Source organism: Heterocephalus glaber, unplaced genomic scaffold (genome assembly GCF_053883595.1).
Source record: "Heterocephalus glaber isolate CG9 unplaced genomic scaffold, H.glaber_assembly_v1.0 deba00001610, whole genome shotgun sequence".
Lineage (NCBI taxonomy): Eukaryota > Metazoa > Chordata > Mammalia > Rodentia > Bathyergidae > Heterocephalus > Heterocephalus glaber.
Window position 1 is genome coordinate 335,235 of NW_028258381.1, and position 22,078 is coordinate 357,312.

General features: G+C 40.4%; 1 pseudogene; it reads left to right on the forward strand.

Annotated features, from left to right (window-relative positions):
* Positions 1–7,827: 7,827 nt before the first annotated feature.
* Positions 7,828–9,595, forward strand: LOC101726060 (adenylyl cyclase-associated protein 1 pseudogene; annotated as a pseudogene).
* The last annotated feature ends 12,483 nt before the right edge of the window (positions 9,596–22,078 follow it).

Sequence of the window (22,078 nt, forward strand, 5' to 3'; positions counted from 1 at the left end):
TTTTTTAAAAAAAATTTTCAGACAGTGACTTACTATGTACTCCAGACCGGCCTGGAACTAACTCTGTAGCCAGACTTGTCTCAACCTTGTGATCCTCTTGCTGAGGTTACAGGCATGTGTCACCCAGCCCCATTGATTCTTATTTCTTTAACTTTTCATTCAATTCAGGATTCTTGGGATTTTTCTCTTTATATCACAACCATCTATTTCTGGGCTATCACTGCTATTGCCCAAATGTGTATCTCTAACTCAGGTCTTTCCACTGGACCCCAGGCTGTTGGTTATATGTCTCAGTGGTTATGAACACAACTTATTCCAACTCACCACATTTGGCTATTACTGCTTAGCTCTGCCATATGAGATGGCATGTGGACAGCCAGAAACACGGGTGGTAAAAGAATTCACTAAAAGAAGAACAAAGAGGAAGGAGTTTATTAGGAATGAGAGTGCAACTCTGCAAGGGACTAGTGGTGAGTACCAAGAGAGGATAGCATCCCTGGGAAAGGCAAAATGCCTTTAGAAGGGTTTCCTGAGCTAAAAATATAAGTAAAGCATGCAGGCAGGTGAAGAGAATCCTAGGGAGAACAAGACCAGGTGTTCTCTCATCTCATTTGGGCCAGTAAGATAAATCATCCTTAGATAAGACACAAGCCGGGGACATGGAGTAATGTAATGGTCACATACAAAGGAATGTTAATGACTATTATGTATGTTTTTTGAACAGCTCATTTTTGAGGCAGAGTACATGACTGGTGTAAAGCCAAATGCAATAATGGAAGTCAAAGGGCCTCTCTCTGGTTTCTTAGAACACCACAAGCTCTACCACTTCAGAGCTATATGACTTCTGGCAAATCATTGAACTTTATCGAAGCTCAGTTTTCTACACTGGAAAATCAGAGTACATTTGTACTTACCACATAGTGTTATAGAGAGGATTAAATGAGGCAGCAATCTCTCAATGATGTTAGTGATTATTACTATCAAGAAGTAGGTCCTCCTACCAAAAAAAAAAGTAGGTCCCTTTTTTGTTGTTTTTGCTGTCTTCCACCACCATGAACTGATACTCCCTTGTTGCTTTGCCACTTTGTGCATGCCATGTTGTTTGTCCTCTGCAATGCCTGTTTGTCAACCCTGCCTTGGAGCCAGCCAATTATGGATTGAAAGCTCTACAGACTATATACTAAAAGTAACCGAGAGAGGCATCAGCACAAGCCACAGCAAGAAGGAGCAGTGACACAGAGGGATTCTGCTTGGAACATGTGAGACCAAGATGAACCTAAGAAACACCATCTTGGCCTGAAGATGAACTTCCCTCATACCCCTCCTCTTACAGAGTGCATTTTTGTAACTGCTTGTTCTGCTTCTGTAAACTTGCTTCATCACTTCTCGGAAAGGGATGGTTCCCGGTGCCTCCCTTTCCCATGAATTGCCCTAACCTGACAAGGCAGCAAGATAGCTGAATGGTGAAAAATATTTTGCAACTAGTCAAAAAACATGTTAACCTCCCCTTGAATTTCTCTTCTTCAAATAACACCTATAAAAGCTTTGCTGTTATAACATCCTATAAAAACTGTGCTGTTCCTGGACTCAGGGCTTCACTTCGCTTAGGGAGTGGAGTCCATGTGCGTGAATAAATTCCTTTCAGTTTTAACTTTGTCACTGGTCCCAGTGTTTGGTGATTTATCGGCTCTCTTGGCACAACAGAACACAAAAATATTTTGAGCAGAAGCTTTGAGGAGGTCACTGACTTTTGAGCCTCTAACTACCCTGAGCTTACTCTTTGCTAGCATCCCTAGCCATCCTGAGTAGCTCTCCTGGACTGCTTTGTGGAGCAACTTGAAATTTACAACAGCACAACATGGCTTGCTAATAGAAGGTATCAGCACCAGAGCAGCAAGGACACCAGCAGAGAGTAGATTGTTAGGCATCACACCACCCCCATGCAGCCCCAGCCCTGTGCACACCGGAATGCAGACATGTGCTCACACACATATGTGAGCCTCAGTGCCTTCCCTCCCTCCTGTTGGAATGCAGGCTTCTTGGTGCCAGGACAGACACTATTTCACTTGGAAGAAGTGTTCCATTTATACCCTTCTAAAACCTTGTCAGGTGGTACTCCTCCAGACCAGCTAATGGCAATCATGCATGTTTCCAAAGTCACAGCTGAGAATGAAAAGAGCCTCCATGTTGCTCCCTGCAGCAGGACTGCAGCCCCCTTCTACAATGGGCAGATGAAATGAATAAGATCCAGGCTAAAAAGAGGTGGCAACCTCTGCCAGTACAGTCTACAGGATGGCAGTTGTGGGAGCATCACAGACCTGATGCCCAGTTCCAGATCAGAGAAAGTTCTGGCGTGAGAAACTGAAAGTGTAAATAAGGTCTAAATGTATAATAGGTCATGTGAAATAGGAAGAAAAGGAGCAAAGGGGAAGGAAGTGGGAGGGCTAGGGGAAAGGATAGAAGGGAATGGGATTAATATGAGAAAATGGAAAAATAGGAACAAAATCTTTGTAAATAGGGAGGACTGGAGGGGTTGAAGGGAGGTCTGGGCAAGAGTGAAAAATAAGAACCAAGAGAGACTATGTAAAGGTGCAAATTTCCAATGATGAATGTCACTATATTGTATACCTAAAATGTACCAATGATTAGAATGAATAATTGATAATGTAAAATAGGAAGAAAAGGTCCAAAGGGGTAGGCGTAGTGGGAGGGGCAGGGGAAAGGAAAGAAGGGAAAGGAAAAATGATGAGAAATGGAAAAAATGGAAATAAAGTCTTTGTAAATAGGGAAGGGTGGAGGGCATGAAGGGAGGGCTAGGAATGGGGAAAAAATAAGAACCAAGATGCATTATGTAAAGGTACAATTCCCAATGAGAAATGTAATTGTGTTGTATACCTACAGTGTACCAATAAAAGAATTTAATTTAAAAAAAATCAGAGAAAGTTCTAAACAAGAAGCCAGCATGGTCCAACTGCTTCACTCTGCACCCCTGCTGACTGCTGGGAGATATGTGGGAGATGAAGGCCACACTCCCTTTTCCTATTCAAGGGAGCAGAAACTAGGTGCCTCTATTCCCATCACCAAAGGTGTTTGGGTTGTTTTAGGTCATCCTGGCTCCTGATGGCTTTCCTTTGTCCCAGGGCAAGATGCTGTGTGCCTGACTGTATGTCTGGTGCTGCAAGAAGTCTAATGAATGAACCTCTCAATTACTTGTTTCAGCTTTTCATCCCCAGAACTAAAATCTTGTCTGGCAAAAAAGCTATGACACCTTGAGTGATGGAGCAAGTAATCACATCTCTTAGATGTTGCAAGTTTGGTGTATAAGAGGAAGCTTACTTCAATTCACATTCTCAGGGGTTGTTTCTTCAAGGCCCAGAAGCAATGGAGACAAGTGACATGGACTGAAATCTGTGAAACCATGAGCCAAAACAAACCTTTCCTGCATTGTTTATATCAGAATTTATTTGTTATGGTGATAAAAAACTAACAGAGCATTGTTTAATTTTTTATTTTGACCCACACTTGCATTCTTAAGATAAGTCACTCTTGTAATTAGCTAAGTTGTAGTGTGTTATTAGCCTCTTGGGTCTGCAATTTTACATCTTTTGCATGATTCATGAAGTTTTAAGCCACTATTATCTAGATACTTTTCAGTCCTGTCCTCTTTCTTGGTAACTTCTGAGTGTCCAATCACATAGATACTAGAGATTTTGTTATCGTCTTAAGTCTCTGTTTTTTTAGGCTATTTTATATCTGTTCAGATTACATACTTCCTATTGTTCTGTCTTGCAGTTCACTGAGTCTTTCCTTTGCCTAATCCATTATGTTGTTAAAATTTTAAATTTTGCTAGTTTTAAATTTTTCATATGGTTGGTTTATCTTTGTGTTTACTATTTTTTGGTGGGATTTCTTATTTTTTCCATTTTTAAGCTTGATTGTACTTGTCAAAAGAAGCATTTTTATGAGGACTACTTCAAAACTTTTGTCAGGGATGGGGTGTGGCTCAATGGTAGAGCACTTGTCTGGAATGTGTGAGGCCCTAGGTTGCATTCCTAACATTAAATAAGTGATTAAATAAATATAATCTTTGATAGATATTTCTAATATCAAAAAAAGTAGGTAGAAGTGCCTCCTCTGGCCTCTGAGGAGAGAAGCTGTCAAGGAGCCCAGCTGCAAGAGTCATCAGTAGCACTGCCCTGCCCCCACCATCCCTCCCCAAGCCTCAGAGCCCAGAAGTCACAAAGGAGCCACAGTCCCACCACCACCCCGCCTCTGCCTGCTGGGGCGAGCTGTCCCTCTGGCCACTGGGGCGAGCAGTACCTGGATCCACACCACACAGGCACAGGGGGTTAAAGAGACCATTGTTCTGAGCTCCAGAAGATAGAACAGAAGTGAACAGAAAGAGGAACTCTCTGAGGCTGCTTGATGAAAACTGAAGCCCACTGGAAAAGTGAAGAAAATTTCTTCAATAAAGGCACATCACACCACCACAGTTGGTAAGTTGAAGGGATCACTACCTCCCATTGGAACCTGGACTATCTTCAGGGGAAGGGCAGCTGGAACCTGCAGAACCTTGCAGAGTTCAATCCAGCAGGAGGTCAAGAAGCTCAACTTGGGCCTTGCAGCCAGAAATCAGCCTGAATCTCAGTGTACTGCTGCTGGCTTCCTGAGACTAATTGCCTTAGATTTACACACTGCTACCCATGTTGTTTATTGTGACAGCAAAGACATACCCTGAAGGAGGCCTTTTATTTTTAATTTTTATTTTTTCAAAGTTTTTTTCCTTCTTTTTCTTTTTTCTTTTCTTTTTCTCTTGCTCTCTTGCTCTGTCTCTTCCACCCTGTTCTTCATTCCACTCCCTTTTTGTTCCTGTTTCTATCCTAATTCAGATTTATTTTCTCTCTCTTTTTCTTTTCTTCTCTCTTTTTCCTTCTCTCAATTGTCATTAGTTTTATAGGGAAGGGAATACAGTTTCTAGCTTCCCTATTGCTGTTAGGTTGCTCTGTTCTTGTCTTTGTTCTTTCATTCTCTCTTTTCCTCTTGCCTTCAATAGTTTCCCAAGTTTGTGTGATCTTCCTGTGTCCTCTGGCCTCACTTCTAACCTTTCCCTATCCTTCTACTTATCTATCCCTCCCTCCCCAACTCCTTCTAAGTCCTCATCCTGAAGGGTAAAGTTGCTATATTGAAGAGTTTATTCACTATAAACATATTTTGGGCTGGTCCTTGATTTTGATTTAATTCACACAGTTAAAGGTTATAGATTAATAGCTATCACAAATTGTCATTCTCTAAGCTGTGCTGATGTTATTGTCGCTGATTTTATCAGGGGCTAAGGTATGACTGGTCTGATCTGTTGTCCTTCCTGGTATACTGAAAATGAGATTGGCTAAGAGTCACTAGACTCAAAACCTAAAGACCAGCCATATCTGGAAGGCACCTCTGAAAAGCAATCACTACATAATGGTTCTAAATACAAGCAACAAAGATACTTATAATAAGCAATACTGAAGTATCAACCCAGGAATTAAACCAAAAACAGCACCTACAACAAAAATAGAAATGAGGAGACACCCAAGCAAGGTGCAAACCCAGACTTCCAGCTCACCAAAGACAAACTGAGGAAAACAAGGTAGAAAAATCTGATAATCAATTACCTGGAAACCCTGAAATGATAGCACAGGAAGTAACAAAACAGATGAATGAAGCTCTAGAAAAATTCAAGAGAGAAATAATTTCCCAGATAACTACAGAGATGGTGAGCACAATGAAAGACATGATTAGAGACTCTAGAACAGAAACAGATAAAATAATAGAAGAGCTCAAGACCATGATGGAAGCCATGAATGCCCAGCATAGGAAAGAAATGGAAACCATGAATGCCCAACATAGGAAAGAAATGGAATCCATGAAACAGATTCAAACAGATATCCAGGAGATTAAAAACTCTATTGAAACTTGTAAATAGTTTTTTTGTAAATAGCAGAATGAGCCAATGTGAAGACAGAATATCAGATATAGAAGACAGGATTGGGCCAGGGATTTAGCTCAGTGGTTCTGCCACCTGCCTCACAAGCACAAGGTCCCAAGTTCAATCCCTGGTACAAAAAAAAAAAAAAAATAGAAGACAGGATTGCAGTTAGTAACCATGAAAAGAGAGATCTCTTAAAAATAGTAAGGGACCATGAGAAATTGATCCAGCAGCTCCTAGATGACACAAAGAAAAATAACATAAGTCTGATAGAAGTCCAAGAAAAAACAGGAGAAAATACAAATAACATAAAAAAACTCTTCACAGAATTAATGATAGAAAACTTCACAAACAGAGCAAAAGAACATGACATACAGATAAGTGAGGCATATAGGACTCCAACTAGCCATGATCAAAAAAATCTACACCTAGACATATAATAGCCAAGACCCTGGAAACCCAACAGAAGAACAAAATACTACAAAGAGTTACAGAAAAGAAACAAATCACTTACAAAGGAAAGACCATCATCACAGCAGACTTTTCAACACAAACCCTCAAGTCCAGGAAAGCCTGGAGTGAGGAATTTCAAGCCCTAAAAGAAAACAACTTCCAACCTAGATTGTTGTATCCTGCAAAACTATCTTTCAAAATTGGTGAGGAAATAAGATATTTCCATGACAAAGAACACCTGAGAAACTTCATGAATACAAAACCAGCACTCCAAACAATTCTAAACAATATCCTAGAAAAAGACAATGAAGGTCACAACTCCATGGGGCTCAACAGAGCAAAGCAATCAGGCAAGGCAAGAAATTAAAGGGGCAAGGGGATTAAAAAATAAAAGAGCCAACAACAGGAAAAATAACATGACAAGGATAAGTCAACACATATCAGTTATAACCATCAATGTTAATGGCCTCAATTCACCAATTAAAAGAAATAGACTGGCAGAGTGGATTAAGAAACAAAATCCAACAATATGCTGAATACAAGAAACACAACTAATTAAAAAAGAAATTCATGGAGTGAAAATAAAAGGATGAAAAGCAGTCTTCCATGTGACAGGAACCCAGAAAAGAGCAGGGGTAGCTAACTTATTTACAGACAAAATAGATTTTAAATAAAAACTAAGAGAGACAAAGAAGATCACTACATCCTTGTAAAAGGAACAATCTAAGAGGAAGAGATGACAATCATGAATATATATGCCCCAAATACTAATGCCCCCAACTATACAAAATAAATATTAATGGACATGAAAAACCAAACAAACACGGTACTTGCCTCACAAGCACAAGGTCCTGAGTTGGATCCCAGGTACCAAAAAAAAAAACAAACCCAAACAAGCACTAATACAATTGTAGTGGGGAACCTCAATACCACACTGTCACAAATAGACAAATCATCTAGACAAAAAAATCAACAATAAAATATTAGACTGAATCAAGCTTTTGAAAAAATGGACTTAATAGATGTCTAAAGAATGTTCCATTCCACAAAATCAGAATATACATTCTTCTCAGCTGTACACAGGTCATTCTCCAAGTTGACCACATCCTAGCTCATATAACATGTTTAAGTACATACAAAGGAATTGAAGTTATTCCCTGTATATTAGACCATAGTGCAATTAAATTGGAGATCAATAGTGTAAGAAACTGCAAAAGGAAGTGGGTCGCGGGAAGATTGCTGGGCGGTTCTTGCCGGAAGTGGAGAGCAGTTGATTGCAGTCCTGGGGTGAGGCAGAACTCTTAAGTACCAGAGATCGAACTCAGGACCTTGTGCATGCCAGACAGGTGCTGTGCCGCTGAGCTACATCAGAGTGCAAGTAGAACTGGGCAGGAGGGCAGCTTATCATGGCTGACATGTAAACTCTGGTAGAAAGTTTGGAGAGGGCAGTGGGCCACCTGGAAGCAGCGTCCTGCTCCTCTGACATGCGCCGGGGGCACGGAGATGGAGGTGGCGCTTCACATGGGAGCAGCTCCATATGTGGAAGCATTTGACTTGCTGCTTGCAGGTCCTGTGGCAGAGTACTTGAAGATCAGTAAAGAGATTGGAGCAGATGTGCAGAAACATGCGGAGATGGTCCACACAGGTCTAAAGTTGGAGCGAGCTCTCCTGGTTACAGCTTCTCAGTGCCAGCAGCCAGCCGGCAATAAGCTTTCTGATTTGTTGGCACCCATCTCAGAGCAGATCCAAGAAGTGATAACCTTTCGAGAGAAGAACCAAGGCAGTAAGTTGTTCAATCACCTGTCAGCTAGCTGTCAGTGAAAGCATCCAGGCCCTGGCTTGGGTGGCAATGGCTGCCAAACCTGTCCCCTATGTGAAAGAAATGAATGATGCTGCCATGTTTTATACAAACAGAGTCCTCAAGGAGTACAAAGATGTGGATAAGAAGCATGTGGACTGGGTGAAAGCTTACTTGAATATATGGACAGAACTGCAGGCTTGTATCAAGGAGTTCCACACCACTGGACTGTCCTGGAACAAAACAGGGCCTGTGGCAAAAGAACTGAGTGGACTGACGTCTGGACCCTCTGCTGGATCAGGTCCTCCTCCCCCTCCACCTGGCCCACCTCCCCCACCAGTCCCCACCAGTTCAGGCTCTGATGACTCTGCTTCCCGCTCAGCCCTGTTTGCACAGATTAATCAGGGGGAGAGCATTACACATGCCCTGAAGCATGTATCTGATGATATGAAGACTCACAATAATCCTGCCCTAAAGGCTCAGAGTGGTCCAGTATGCAGTGGCCCCAAACCACTCTCTGCCCCTAAACCCCAAACCAGCCCATTCCCCAAACCAGCCACAAAGAAGGAACCAGCTTTACTTGAACTGGAGGGCAAGATGTGGAGAGTGGAAAACCAGGAGAATGTTTCCAACCTGGTAACTGATAACACAGAGTTGAAACAGGTGGCTTATGTATTCAAGTATGTCAACACAACATTGCAAATCAAGGGCAAAATTAACTCCATTATAGTAGATAACTGTAAGAAACTTGGTCTGGTATTTGATGATGTCATGGGCATTGTGGAGATAATCAATAGTAGAGATGTCAAAGTTCAGGTAATGGGTAAAGTGCCAACCATTTCCATTAACAAAACAGATGGCTACCACATTTACCTGAGCAAGAATTCCCTGGATTGTGAGATAGTCAGTGCCAAATCATCTGAGATGAATGTCCTCATCCCCACAGAAGGTGGCAATTTCAATGAGTTCCCAGTTCCTGAGCAGTTCAAGACCCTATGGAATGGGCAGAAGTTGGTCACCACAGTGACAGAAATTGCAGGGTAAGCCAAGTGCCAGTGGGTTCTTTGCACTCTCCCTTCACACCATGGGATAAATCTATCGAGATGGTTCTTTTCTAGATTTCCTCTACCTTTCTGCTCTTAAACTGCTTCTCTGCTTTGAGAAGCCCAGCTACCTGCCTTCACTGAAATATACCTCAGGCTGGGATTTGGGGTGGGATCGCAGGTCAGCTGATCTTCTGCAGGAAGGTGGCTCTTCTCCACATCAGCACAGCCATACCACCAGTCTGCCCCTAAGGAACTGCAGACCTGGACTGGTGCATTCTAGCTTTCAGCTTTTGGGGGTTATTCTACCAACAGACAGTCCTTTGGGAAGAGTAAAAGAGTCCCAGGAACTGACAGATTACAGTGTGCATACTCACCTTTTTCTAACAAGGAGCATGGAGGTCGTAGAACCTAGTATGATTCCAGGTGGTTGTAACCAAATTAATTTTTCATGATTAACACATGAAGCAAGGGTTATACTGGATCAAAGGTTGAGGCTTGGCCATCTAGCATTCCAAGCAAACTTGTTTCTTACATGCATTCCTTCCTTAATTCTGCATTCCATCATGGGCCTGACTCAATCTTGAGATTGCTGGTACTACCACAGCTGCAGTAGCAGTGCCTTTTATCCAGGGCAGTTCAGAGTCTTGGACCCTCCTTCTCTGGGATTCCTACCCAACACCTTCCAACAGAGGTGACTTTAGGAAAGGGAAAAAAAGAGAACATGCCATTCCAAGGAATCCAGCATTCCTCCTCTTCCCTCCTAGGTGCCTGTCACCCATCTTTACTGCCTCCTTTTGCCTGTCATGTTGAATGGTTTAGGCTTCTGTCCAGGCATCTGAACAGAGGACTAAACCCATAACTGCAGGCTGGTTTTGGATCTTAATTTATGTAAGAACCATGTTCAGCATTGCTAATGTTTCAGTTTTCCCCTGTAGGACACACTTACCAAAATATGCAACCTTTTTTGGTGGGAAGAGAGATTGTCCTGTGACTTCTACCCATTTCCTGAGGCCTGTGGAAATAAACCTTTATGTACTTAAAATTATACAGAAAATAGAATAAAGTTAATACCAAAAAAAAAAAAAGAAACTCCAAGAACTTCACAAACACATGGAAATTGAGTAACACTCTCCTAAACAACCAATGGGTCACAGAGGAAATCAAAGAAATTAGACAATTTTTAAAAATAAATGATAATGCCAATACAACATACAGGAATCTATGGGACACAATGAAAGCAATTCTATGAGGGAAATTCATAGCAGTGAATGCCCATACTAGGAAAACAGAGTGAGCTCAAATAAACAGCCTAATGCTGAACCTCAACCTCCCAGAAAAAAAAGAGTAGGACAAACCCAAAGTTCATACAAGGGAGGAAATTATAAAGATCAGAGCAAAAATCAATGCATTGGAGACTAAGACAATGATACAAAAAATCAACGAATTGAAGAGTTAATTTTTCAAATAAATAAAATCAATAAGCCTGTAGCCAACCTTATCAAAAAAAGGAAAGAAAAGGCTCAAATCCATGCAATTAGGAACAAAAAATGTGAAGTCACAACAGATCCAGCAGAAATCCAGAGGATCATCATTATTTACTTCAAGAAACTGTACTCTAATAAAATGGACAACACAGAAGAAATGGACAGATTCATAGATACATATGAATTACCAAAGTTGAATGAAGAAGATATAAAAATTCTAAACACCCCAATTACAATCAGTGAAATTGAAAATGTAACTTAAAATTTACCAGCAAAGAAAAGCCCAAGTCCTGCTGGCTTCACTGCTGAATTCTATAAGACATTTAGAGAAGAACTATTGGCACTTCTCTTTAAACTCTTTGATGAAATTGAAAGGGAAGCAATAGTCCCAAATTCATTCCTGGAAGCAAGTGTTACTTTGATTCCAAAAGCAGAGAAAGACCCAACTGAAAAAGAAAGCAACAGGCCAATGTCCCTAATGAACATAGATGCAAAAATCCTCAACAAGATACTGGCAAACAGAATACAGAGGGTCATCAAGAAGATCATACACCCTGACCAAGTTGGATTTATCCCAGGGATGCAAGGATGGTTCAACATAAAGCAGTAAATGTAATACACTATATTAACAGAGCAAAGAACAAATATCATATGATCATCTCAATAGATGAAGAAAAAGCATTCGACAAAATCCAACACCCATTCATGATAAAAATCCTACAGAAAATTGGAATAGATGGTCTTTATCTCAACCTGATCAATGCTATCTATGAAAAAACAACAGCCACCATCATACTAAATGGTTAAAAATTGAAAACCTTCATGCTAAAATCAGGAACAAGGCAAGGTTGTCCACTATCACCATTCCTGTTCAGTATAGTTCTGGAAACATTAGCCACAGCAATTAGATAAGAGAAAGAAGTAAAAGGAATAAAAATAGGAAAGGAAGAAGCTAAATTGTCTTTATTTGCTGATGATATGATGTACTACACAGAAGATCCAAAATACTCCACAAAAAGATTACTAGACTTAATTGACAGATTTAGTAGAGTAGCTTAATACAAGGTCAAAACTCAAAAAACAATAGCCTTCTTGTACACAAATAACAGACTCACTGAGAGAAAAATTAGGGAAACAATTCCTTTTACAATAGCATCCAAGAAATTAAATATCTAGGAATCAATCTAACAAAGGAAGCAAAAGACCTCTATATTGAAAACTACAGCACTCTGCAAAATATCAAAGAGGATATAAGGAAATGGAAAGACATCCCTTGTTCCTGGGTAGGAAGAACCTATATAATGAAAATGGAGATATTTCCAAAACTGCTATATAGATTCAGTGCAATCCCGATTGAAATCCCAACAGCATATTTCACAGAACTAGGGAAAACAATCCAAAATTTCATCTGGAACCAGAAGAGACCTAGAATAGCAAAAGCAATTTTAGGCAACAGAGTTATGGCAGGGGGTATCACAATTCCCAACTTGAAACTGTAGTACAAAGCCACTGTGATAAAAACAGCATGGTACTGGCAAAGAAACAGACCCCAGGATCAGTGGAATAGATTAGAAGATACAGAAACAACTGCAGACATATTCAACTACCTCATGTTTGACAAATGAGCCAACCATCTACACTGGAGGAAAGATGGCCTCTTTAATAAATGGTGTTAGAAAAACTGGATTTTAATCTGCCAAAGACTAAAACTAGATCCCTATCTTTCACCATGCAGTAAACTAAAATCTAAGTGGTTTAAAGATCTAAATATAAAGACAGAAACACTAAACTTGCTGGAAGATAAATTAGGTAGAACTCTTGAAGACACTGGCATAGGAAAAGACTTTATGAACAAAACCTCAGTAGCATGGGAACTAGCACAAAGAATCAACAACTGGTATCTCAGCTTATTAAAAAGCTTCTGCACTGCAAGAGAAACCACCAACAGAGCTCAGAGACAACCTACACTGTGGTTAAAAAAAAAACAAAACAACCCAGCTGTGTCGGGAGCAATGCTACATAATTTTAAGGAAAAATCATTTGGTTAGCCTAGTTCTCCTGCCTACAGCCCAGCTATGGAATTCCGAGACATAATTGCATTTTGGCCTCCAGTCACAACTGAGACCTCAATGATCTGGTGATGCTGTCTGTGATTCTCCAGGACAAGAAACACCCTGGGAGCTGAAAACATCCTGGGAGAACAAACATCTACTCAATTCCTCCTTGATCTTGGATTGTTACATCTTATTTATGCAGGATGTACTGAACTCTCTGCAAGTCATTTGTTACATTTGTTTCTCCCGATGTACTGAATAAAAGGTGCGGTAAGCTGGGGGCTTTCATCTTTGCCGCCCAGAGGAGCACTGATCAGACCCAAAGCTCAACTTCTTCTCAGTCTCATTTTTCTACCTTTCCTGTAATTCGCCATGTACTGTTGTGGCTCGCAGGAGACTAGGACTTGCTGCAGAGTTTCTAGTAACATCCCCTTTCCCTGTTCCCTACACAGCTGCTCCTCAGAAAAAGAACTACTATCAAAAACATACAAAGAACTTAAAAAAATACAGTCCCCCCCCCCAAATTTAAAGACCCAATTTGAAAATGGGCATCTAAAATGACAAGACATTTCTCAAAGAAGTTAAAGCAGCATATGTTCAAAATCACAGTCATTTGAGAGATGCAGATGAAAACAACACTGAAATTCTACCTTATTCCAGAAAGAATGCCTGCTCTCATGAAATCAACCAATAACAAATGCTGGCAGGGTTGTGGGGAGAAAGGGACCCTTCTCTATTGTTGGTGGGAGTGCAGACTGGGGCAAACGCTGTGGAAATCAATATGGAGATACCTCGAAAAAACTAGGATTAGAGGTCCCATTTGAGTGAGCTATTCCTCTGCTGGGTATCTTTCCCAAAGAATTAAAAGAATCATGCCACAGTGATATATGCTACCCATGTTTATAGTGGCAGAGTTTGTACTAGCTAAAGCTCGGAAATAGCCCAATTGCCCACCAACTGGAGACTGGATAAAGAAGATGTGGGGTTTTTTTTTTTAATAAAATGGAGTACTACTCAGCCATAAAGAATGAGAAACTAGAGTCATTTATAGGTAAATGGATGCACATTTAGGACATACTCTTAAGTTAAATAAATAGGACACACATGTGTTAATACCAAATAGTTTCTCTGATGTGAGAAATGGAAAGTGTAAATAAGGATTAAAATGTATAACTGATAATGTGAAACAGGAAGAAAAGGCCTAAAGGGGTAGGGGAAGTGGGAGGGGTAGGGGAAAGGGAAGAAGGGAAAGGAAAAAATATGGGAAAAGGAAAAAATGGAAACAAAGTCTCTGTAAATAGGGAAGGGTATAGGTTTTGAATGGAGGGCAGGGGAATGGGGAAAAAATAAGAACCAAGATACATCATGTAAAGGTACAAATTCCCAATGATGAATGTCATCATATTGTATACCTAAAATGTACCAATAAAATTAATTTTTAAAAAGGTAAAAGCTCCCAATGATGAATGTAACTGTATGGTATACCTAAAATTTACCAATAAACTTAATGGGAAAAAAGTAGGTAGGCTTCTCTTCTCTGGAAAGAGTCCTGGCTCTGAGTTTAGCATGGGAAGACCTCTGGATGCCTGCAGCACTCTGTGTTCAGTTCTACTATTGTTTTAATTGTAATATATTGAGTCTACTGCTATCTTCATGGAATGATGAGCTTTTTGAGAATCTTGATTTATCTATCATTGACTATTAGGAACTACCTTGTGACTTGGACAAAACAGGAGCTGTCTTGCTCAGTTTATCTTTCTTGTCAATTCCCTGAAGATGAGGACCATGTTTCACACTTCTCTGTAACTTCCATAGGCCTTTGATACACTGTGCCTTTTGGTGCTTTGGTATATCCATGAAGACTGTCCATTGAACTGGATGGGAAATACCATCACTAGTAGCACCTAAGAATTGGCTGCTTTCTTGGTTCCAATTCCAAACTTCATCAACTACCTCTCCCAGGCCACCTGAACCAAGGAGACAAGGTTATATTGTGTTGATAAGTGACAGGAGCTCTGCTCTCTAGATTATTATAAATTGATAGTTGTAATCCCCAGAACAACCACCAAGAAATCACTCAAAAATAATACTTAAAGGCAAGGTGTAGTGGTGCATCTGTAGTCCCAGCTACTCTGGAGGCTAAAGCAGATGAATCCCTTAAACCCAGGAGTTTGAGAGCAGCTTGGGCAACATAGAAAAACACATTTCTTAAGAAAGGAAGTGGGGGAGGGAGGAGGGAAGGCATTATGGCTTGTGTCTAGATGACCCTTCAAAGCCTCATGCAGTCATAGGTGGGGCTTTTTCAGAGGTGGCTAGATCTAGAGTACATGATGCTGAGATTGATTCATGGTGCAATGCTAGGATCAAGGGCCCTAGAATTAAAGGCGTGAGTGCTACCTGCCCTAAGTAGCCCAGATATGATATAAGGGATAGAAAGAGCTGTAGTAGCCCCTTGGTTGCTTTCCTACCTTCTACCTGCCACGAACTATTCCTCCTCTGTGATGCCCCTCTGCCATGCTACCCTGCCTGGGAGCCACTACCTATGCACTGACATCTCTACAAACTGTGAGTTAAATAAACCTTTCCTCCTTTAACTTTGAGTGTCAGGTATTTTGTCTCAGCAATGATAAAAGTAACTAACACAGAAGGAAAATTATAGGCTCTAAACAAAATGAGAAGCAAAGTAAAATGATACACCAGAAAACATTGAAGTACAGGTAAAAACCACTGAGAACATGTGATTGACAACTGAAGTGGGAAGGGCAGTCTTGGGAATTAACCTTTGGAATCTGATCTTATCACTGGGTAATAGTGTTACAATTGAGTTGAATTAAAGGATGTCCACTACAGAATTGATTGATCAGTGTGTGGTGAAAAACACATACACATTTGATCACAGATCTTTTGTGTTGATTGTTGAGTTAGTGTGCAGGACACACCGAGTTTGTTTATTCCTACAATGATAGACCTAACATCATGGCAAATCCCAGAGGCTCATGGATGCTAAGCAAACTCTTTACTACTGAGCTACATTCCCAGCCCCTTCCTTTTAAAATCTGAGATAGGGTCTTCTCTCCATTGTGGAACTTGTGATCTTTCTGCCTCAGCCTTCTGAGTAGCTGGGGAAAGTAGTAAGAATTAAAAACTGAGAATGGACGGGGGCTGATAGCAATGGTAAAGGGTATTAGGGAGTTTCTGACTGGAGAGAGTCATGACTTGCCTTCCTTTTAAAAAGCCACTGACTTTCCTGTTGAGAATAGACAAAAGAGAGCAAGAGTGGAAATTAGGATGTTAGGAGACTTTTAGTAATTCAGGTTAGAGAGGATGGTGGCTTGTACTAGAAAGAAGCAGTGTAGATGTGAGAAGTGATCACATTCTGGATATGTTTTGAAAACAGAGCCTAAGAATTTACTGATGGATTAGTTGTAGGGGTGTGTGTATGAGAGAGAGAGAGAGAGAGAGAGAGAGAGAGAGAGAGAGAGAGAGAGAGAGAAACCAAAAAAGAAAATGTGTTATGGATAATACCAAATTGTTCTTAAGCTTTAGAGCTTAACTACTTATTATCAGTGACAAGTGTTTCTGCCATACCTTATAACTAGACAGATATGTGCCTGTGTAGTGGCATTATTGATGAGAATCTTTGTTCTTTACTCATACTTAAGTCTGCTTCACAATTTCAGTTTTGGTTTCTACTTTTTGTTTTTACCTCTAGATCACACACTTTTGGCTGATATGGACTAAATTAGCACTAGGTGGCCCCATAGCCCTAGTTAACTAAAGATTTCTGGGTTTCAGGGAAATCTCAATTGCTTGAGGACTTCCTATCCTTTCCTCTTACTTCTTCCTCTCCTCCCCTCCTCCTCCTTCCCTTTACCCCTATCTACCCCACCACCACCACCACCACCTCCATCTTCCTGTACTGAGAATTGAACCTGGGGTCTTCACACTGAGTCAATGAGCTACAACCCAACACTTTTTATTGATTGATTGATTGATTGATTGAGACAGGGTCTCACCCTGTAGTTCAGGCTGGTCTTGATCTCACTATGTAGCCCAGGCTGGCCTTGAACTCAAGACTATCCTCCTGCCTCAGCCTCCCAATTGCTAGCATTATAAGTGTGTGCCACTACACCCAGCATGTATTTTTATTTTTAAATTTTATTTTGAGACAGGGTCTTGCTAAATTGCCCAGCCTGGGCTTGAATTTTTAGTCTTGCCCCAACCTCCCAGAGTGCTGGTATTACAGGCTTGAACCACTATACTTGGCCTAAATCTCTTTTATAACACACTTATCTTGCTAGGATTTTCAAGTGTCACTCTACTGTGTGTGAGTTTTCCTGGTAACTCTAGGAAGGGGCAGCAACTACAAACGGCAGATACAGAATTGAATAGAAGAAACCTTCATATTCTCACAGACACAGTGCTAGGGTTCAGTTGCAAAGGCAGTTTGTTGGAGAGAGAATTTGGAAGAAAGAAAAGGTCTAGAAAATCTAAAATTTCCATCTGCCTTTAGAAGTCTGGGGAGAAACTCAGATTGCAGAGGCAAATCACACTTCTTTGGGTACAATTTAATCTGTTGCTTACATCTGAATGCTGCTGATCTGGATTATCATCAGAAGAACAGTTATGAAATTATTTAGAATTTATAAGCATCTATTATGTATTGCAAATATATACTAATAAGAAAATAATAATACATGAAAAATTTAAAATATAAGCATCCATAATAGTGCTATATTTATAAATAATACTACAATGGCAAATGAATTTATTTTTTCCTTATCATTCTATTGGCTGAAATGTTGAGAAAAAAAATTATTAAATTGTTCTCCTGGAACAGAGAAAACTTCCAATACAGAGCTCCTATGTTTAAAGTACCTTGTTGGAGCTCAGAAAAGGATACTTCAAAGTGAAAACCTCAGAAGCAAAGTTTCTCCCTAACCTTATCCTGTGCCCCTGTCTCTTATCCACTACTCTTTCTAGAGATAAGAAGAGAAACTAAAATTCCTTCTCCCCAAGGTCAGTCAAATAACTAGAATTCTTTCTCCAAAGCCAGCTGTAAAACCTAAAAATATCACTCTAACTTTCCCCTGCCTTTGTGTCTAAGGAGTAGCTGTCAAGAAATTATCTGACCTACCTTGTTTGATTGTAGGTCATGAGAACCCCTACTTCTAGAAGGGGTCCTGCCAAGACCTGGAAAGAAGGAATGCTACAGAGAGACCAACAAGAATCTGGACAGGTCTTGCTGGGTTCTTGCCCTCAGTTTCCTGCTTTGAAGGGCCTAAGGAAAAAACAGAACAGCTTGCTCTGGGTCCTGGGTGTTCATTCTGAAGGCTCCTATGTATGTGCAACTTTGATTAAATAAACCTGTTATGCATTTCTTTTGTTAGCTTGTCATGTTAGGGGCATCCGCCATGACCTTTCATGATGGGTGGAAAAGGGGTCATTCCTCCTGGGCCCCTACAGCCTGCATTATTGTAAAATCAGAAAAACAATGTGATAATCTAGATTTGAAATGAGATGCAATTTGATGAGACATTTTACTAAATAAGATATACAGATGGAAAAATTAGCACAGGAAAATATGGTCAAACATTCTTAATTGAAGACATTGAGAATGGTCCACCCCAAAATATGCCACTTTATTGTCCTATTTCGAGCTGAAAGCACTTGAGACACTGGATGTAGTGAGAAATCTCGGATCTGTCTTTTCCTACAGGCACCAGCCACAAAAGTTGCTTTGAGGAGAAGGCCTTCCTTGTATCAGGGTGAGAAACGACCCTTAATCACCACAAACTGGGCATTGTTGCTGAACTGGGCCTGTACAAAGCTGCTGAAGTGGCTCTTATTCTTAACCAACCTTATATCCCATCATCTCTTAGTGACTTCCCTAGAATTTACCACCCCAGCCCATATCCTCTTGTCCAGTCATTCCTTCACACATTTATCTTTCTTTGTCTAAAATGTGTAAAATCTTTCTGCTTTGATGATTTCTTTAGACCTCTCTCTCTCGTGAGGATCCCCATCCATGTACATGGAAAAACTAATAATCTTTTTATGCTTTTCTCTTGTTAATTTGCCTTGTGTCAGTTTTAATCCTAGATCCAGCCAAAGATTCTACTTAAAAATTTAGACTGGTAGAAATGACCTTTAACCTCCCTGCATTGTCACTGAGGAAACACAAATTAAAATCATACTTCACACCAGCTGGGATGACTGTAACCAAAAAGAAGATACAAAGTGTTAGTGAGGATGGGGAACATCCAGGATTCTCCTAGACTGATGGTGGAATACAAAGTGGCACAGGCACTTGGACAAAGATTACAGTTAGTCATACAGCTACCAAATGATCTAGACATTTCAGTCCTAGGGATTTACCCAATAGTAAAGGAAGCATGTGTCTGCAAAAAAGATTTGGACACAAATATTCATAACAGATTTATGTAGAGAAAAAGAAAGGAAGGATTGTTCACCAACAGGTCAAGGAATAAAAGAATCTTATACATGAAAACATTTAATTCCATTTGACCCAGCTAATCTCTTTCTAGGTATCTTTCCAAAAGAGTTAAAGACATCATATCATAGTAATACATGCATACATGTGTTTATAGCAGCACAGTTCATAATATCTAAATCTTGGGAAAAGCCTGTATGTCCATCAACAGATGAATAGATAAAGAAAATATGGTATTCACACACAACAGAGTATACTCTGCCATAAAGAAAGACAAACTTGAGTCATTTGTGGAAAAATGGGTACACCTTGAGATCATAATGTTAAGTGAAATAAATCAAATGCACAAGCTTAATGGTTGTGTGTGGTTTCTCTTACAGGAGAAATCCAAAGGAAAAATAAAGAGCAGGCTGCAGACAGGCAGGTCTGCCCATGCCCTACCAAGGTCCTGAGTCACACAGAACACGCCAAATCAGCCCCCTGCAGACAGGCAGCCACCTGGTTCCACACTACAAAGACTCAGAGGACACCAGACCTCCAGACCAAGGTACTGAGTCCTGCTGCTCCCCCCCCCCAGAGGTAGGGGCTTCTGAGCTGCTGTCCCACTGCTCCTGGTCCAGAGGAAGTGGCTTCCCGGCCACCACCCCTCCCGCTGCTCCAAGCCCACAGGAAAGGGCTTTTGGGTCACCATTCCTACCGCTGCTCCCGGCCCCTGTCCCACCTCTCCCAGCTCAGAGGAGGTAATCCGTGCAGGGGCTAACAGCCCCCTGCCCCAGTCGAAATGAGAAAACACATAAATAAGTCTCAAAACCAGACTCCCAGATCACCTACAGCAATCCCAAAGGGAAATGAGATGGAACACTCTGACACTCAACCACCTGGACCCACTGAACTGGCAACCAAAGGGGATCTGGAAAAAATGAAATCAGAAATAATTCCACAGATAATAGGAGAAATTGTGCCCCTAGTGCAAGACATGATAAATAAATCTAGAGAGGAGCTCAGGAACATGATGGAATCCCAACATAAGAGACAAATGGAATCCATAAAACAGATGCAAATAGATTTCCAGGACATGAAAACTCCACTGAAAGTATACACAGCAGAATGAGCCAATGTGAGGACAGAATTTCTGATACAGAAGATAAGATTCCAATTAATGACCAGGAAAAGAAAAATTGCTTCAAAATTATAAGGGAACATGAGAAATCAATCCAGCAGCTGCTAGATGATGCAAAGAAGAATAACATAAGACTGATTGGAGTCAATGAAGAAACAGGAGAGAGTGCAGATGACATAAAAAAAATCTCTTCACAGAAATAATGGCAGAAAACTTCCCAAGTAGGGGAAAAGAACTTGACATACAGATAAGTGAGGCATATAGGACTCCAAATAGACTTGATCAAAAAAATCTACACATAGGCATATAATTGTTAAGATTCCAGAAACACAACAGAAGAACAAAGTTCTACAAGCAGTGAGAGAAAAGAAACAAATCACATACAAAGGAAAGCCCATCAGAATCACAGCAGACTTCTCAACACAAACCATCAAGGCAAGAAGAGCTTGGAGTGACATATTCCAAGCCCTAAAAGAAAACAGCCTCCAACCCAGATTGATGGACCCTGCAAAACTATCTTTCAAAATGGATGGAGAAATAAGACACTTTCATGACAAAGAGCACCTTAGGAACTTCATGAATACCAAACCAGCACTCCAAAGAATTTTAGACAATATCCTAGGAACAGTCATTGAGCATCACAACCCCAGGAAGCAAAGCAGAATGAACCCATCTGGCATGACAAGAAATTAAATGTAAAGGGGGAGAACCTGACAAAAAGAAAAAGTCATGGCAATGACAAGTCAATACGTTTCACTCATAACCACCAATGTTAATGGTCTCAATTCACCAATCAAAAGAAAGAGACTGGCAGAATGGGTCAAGAAGCAAAATCCAACAATATGTTGCATACAAGAAACACACTTAATTCAAAAGGAAACTCGTAGACTGAAAGTTAAAGGATGGAAAACAATACTCCATTCGACAGGAACCAAAAAAAAAGCAGGAGTAGCTATCCTCTTTGCAGATCAAGTAGATTTCAAACCAACACTGATTAAGAGAGACAAAGAAGGACACTACATCCTTGTAAAGAGAAGAATCCAAGAGGAAGAGATGACAATCATAAATATCTATGCACCAAACACTAGTGCACCCAACTATATAAAACAAATACTAACGGACATGAAAAGTCATATATGCACTAATACAATTGTAGTGGGGGACCTCAACACCCCACTGTCACAAATAGATAGATCAACTAGACTAAAAATAAGTAATGAAATACTAGAAATCAATCGAACTCTTCAACAAATGAACTTAACAGATGTTTACAGAGTCTTCCACCCCACAAAAATCAGAATACACATTCTTCTCAGCTGCACATGAGGCATTCTCCAAAATAGACCACATACTCACACATAGAACATGTTTAAGTAAGTTCAAAGGAATTGAAGTTATCCCCTGTATATTATCAGATCATTAGTGCGATGAAATTGGAGATCCATAGCAAAAGAAACTCAAAAAATTTCATAAACACATGGGAATTGAACAACACACTTCTGAATAACCAATGGGTCACAGAGGAAATTAAAGAAGAAATCAGACAGTTCCTTCACTTAAATGACAATGACAATACAACATATCGGAATCTATGGGACACAATGAAAGCAGTCTTACGAGGGAAATTCATAGCAGTGAATACGCATATTAGGAAAACAGATCAAGCCCAATTAAACAACCTGATGCTGAACCTCAAGCTTC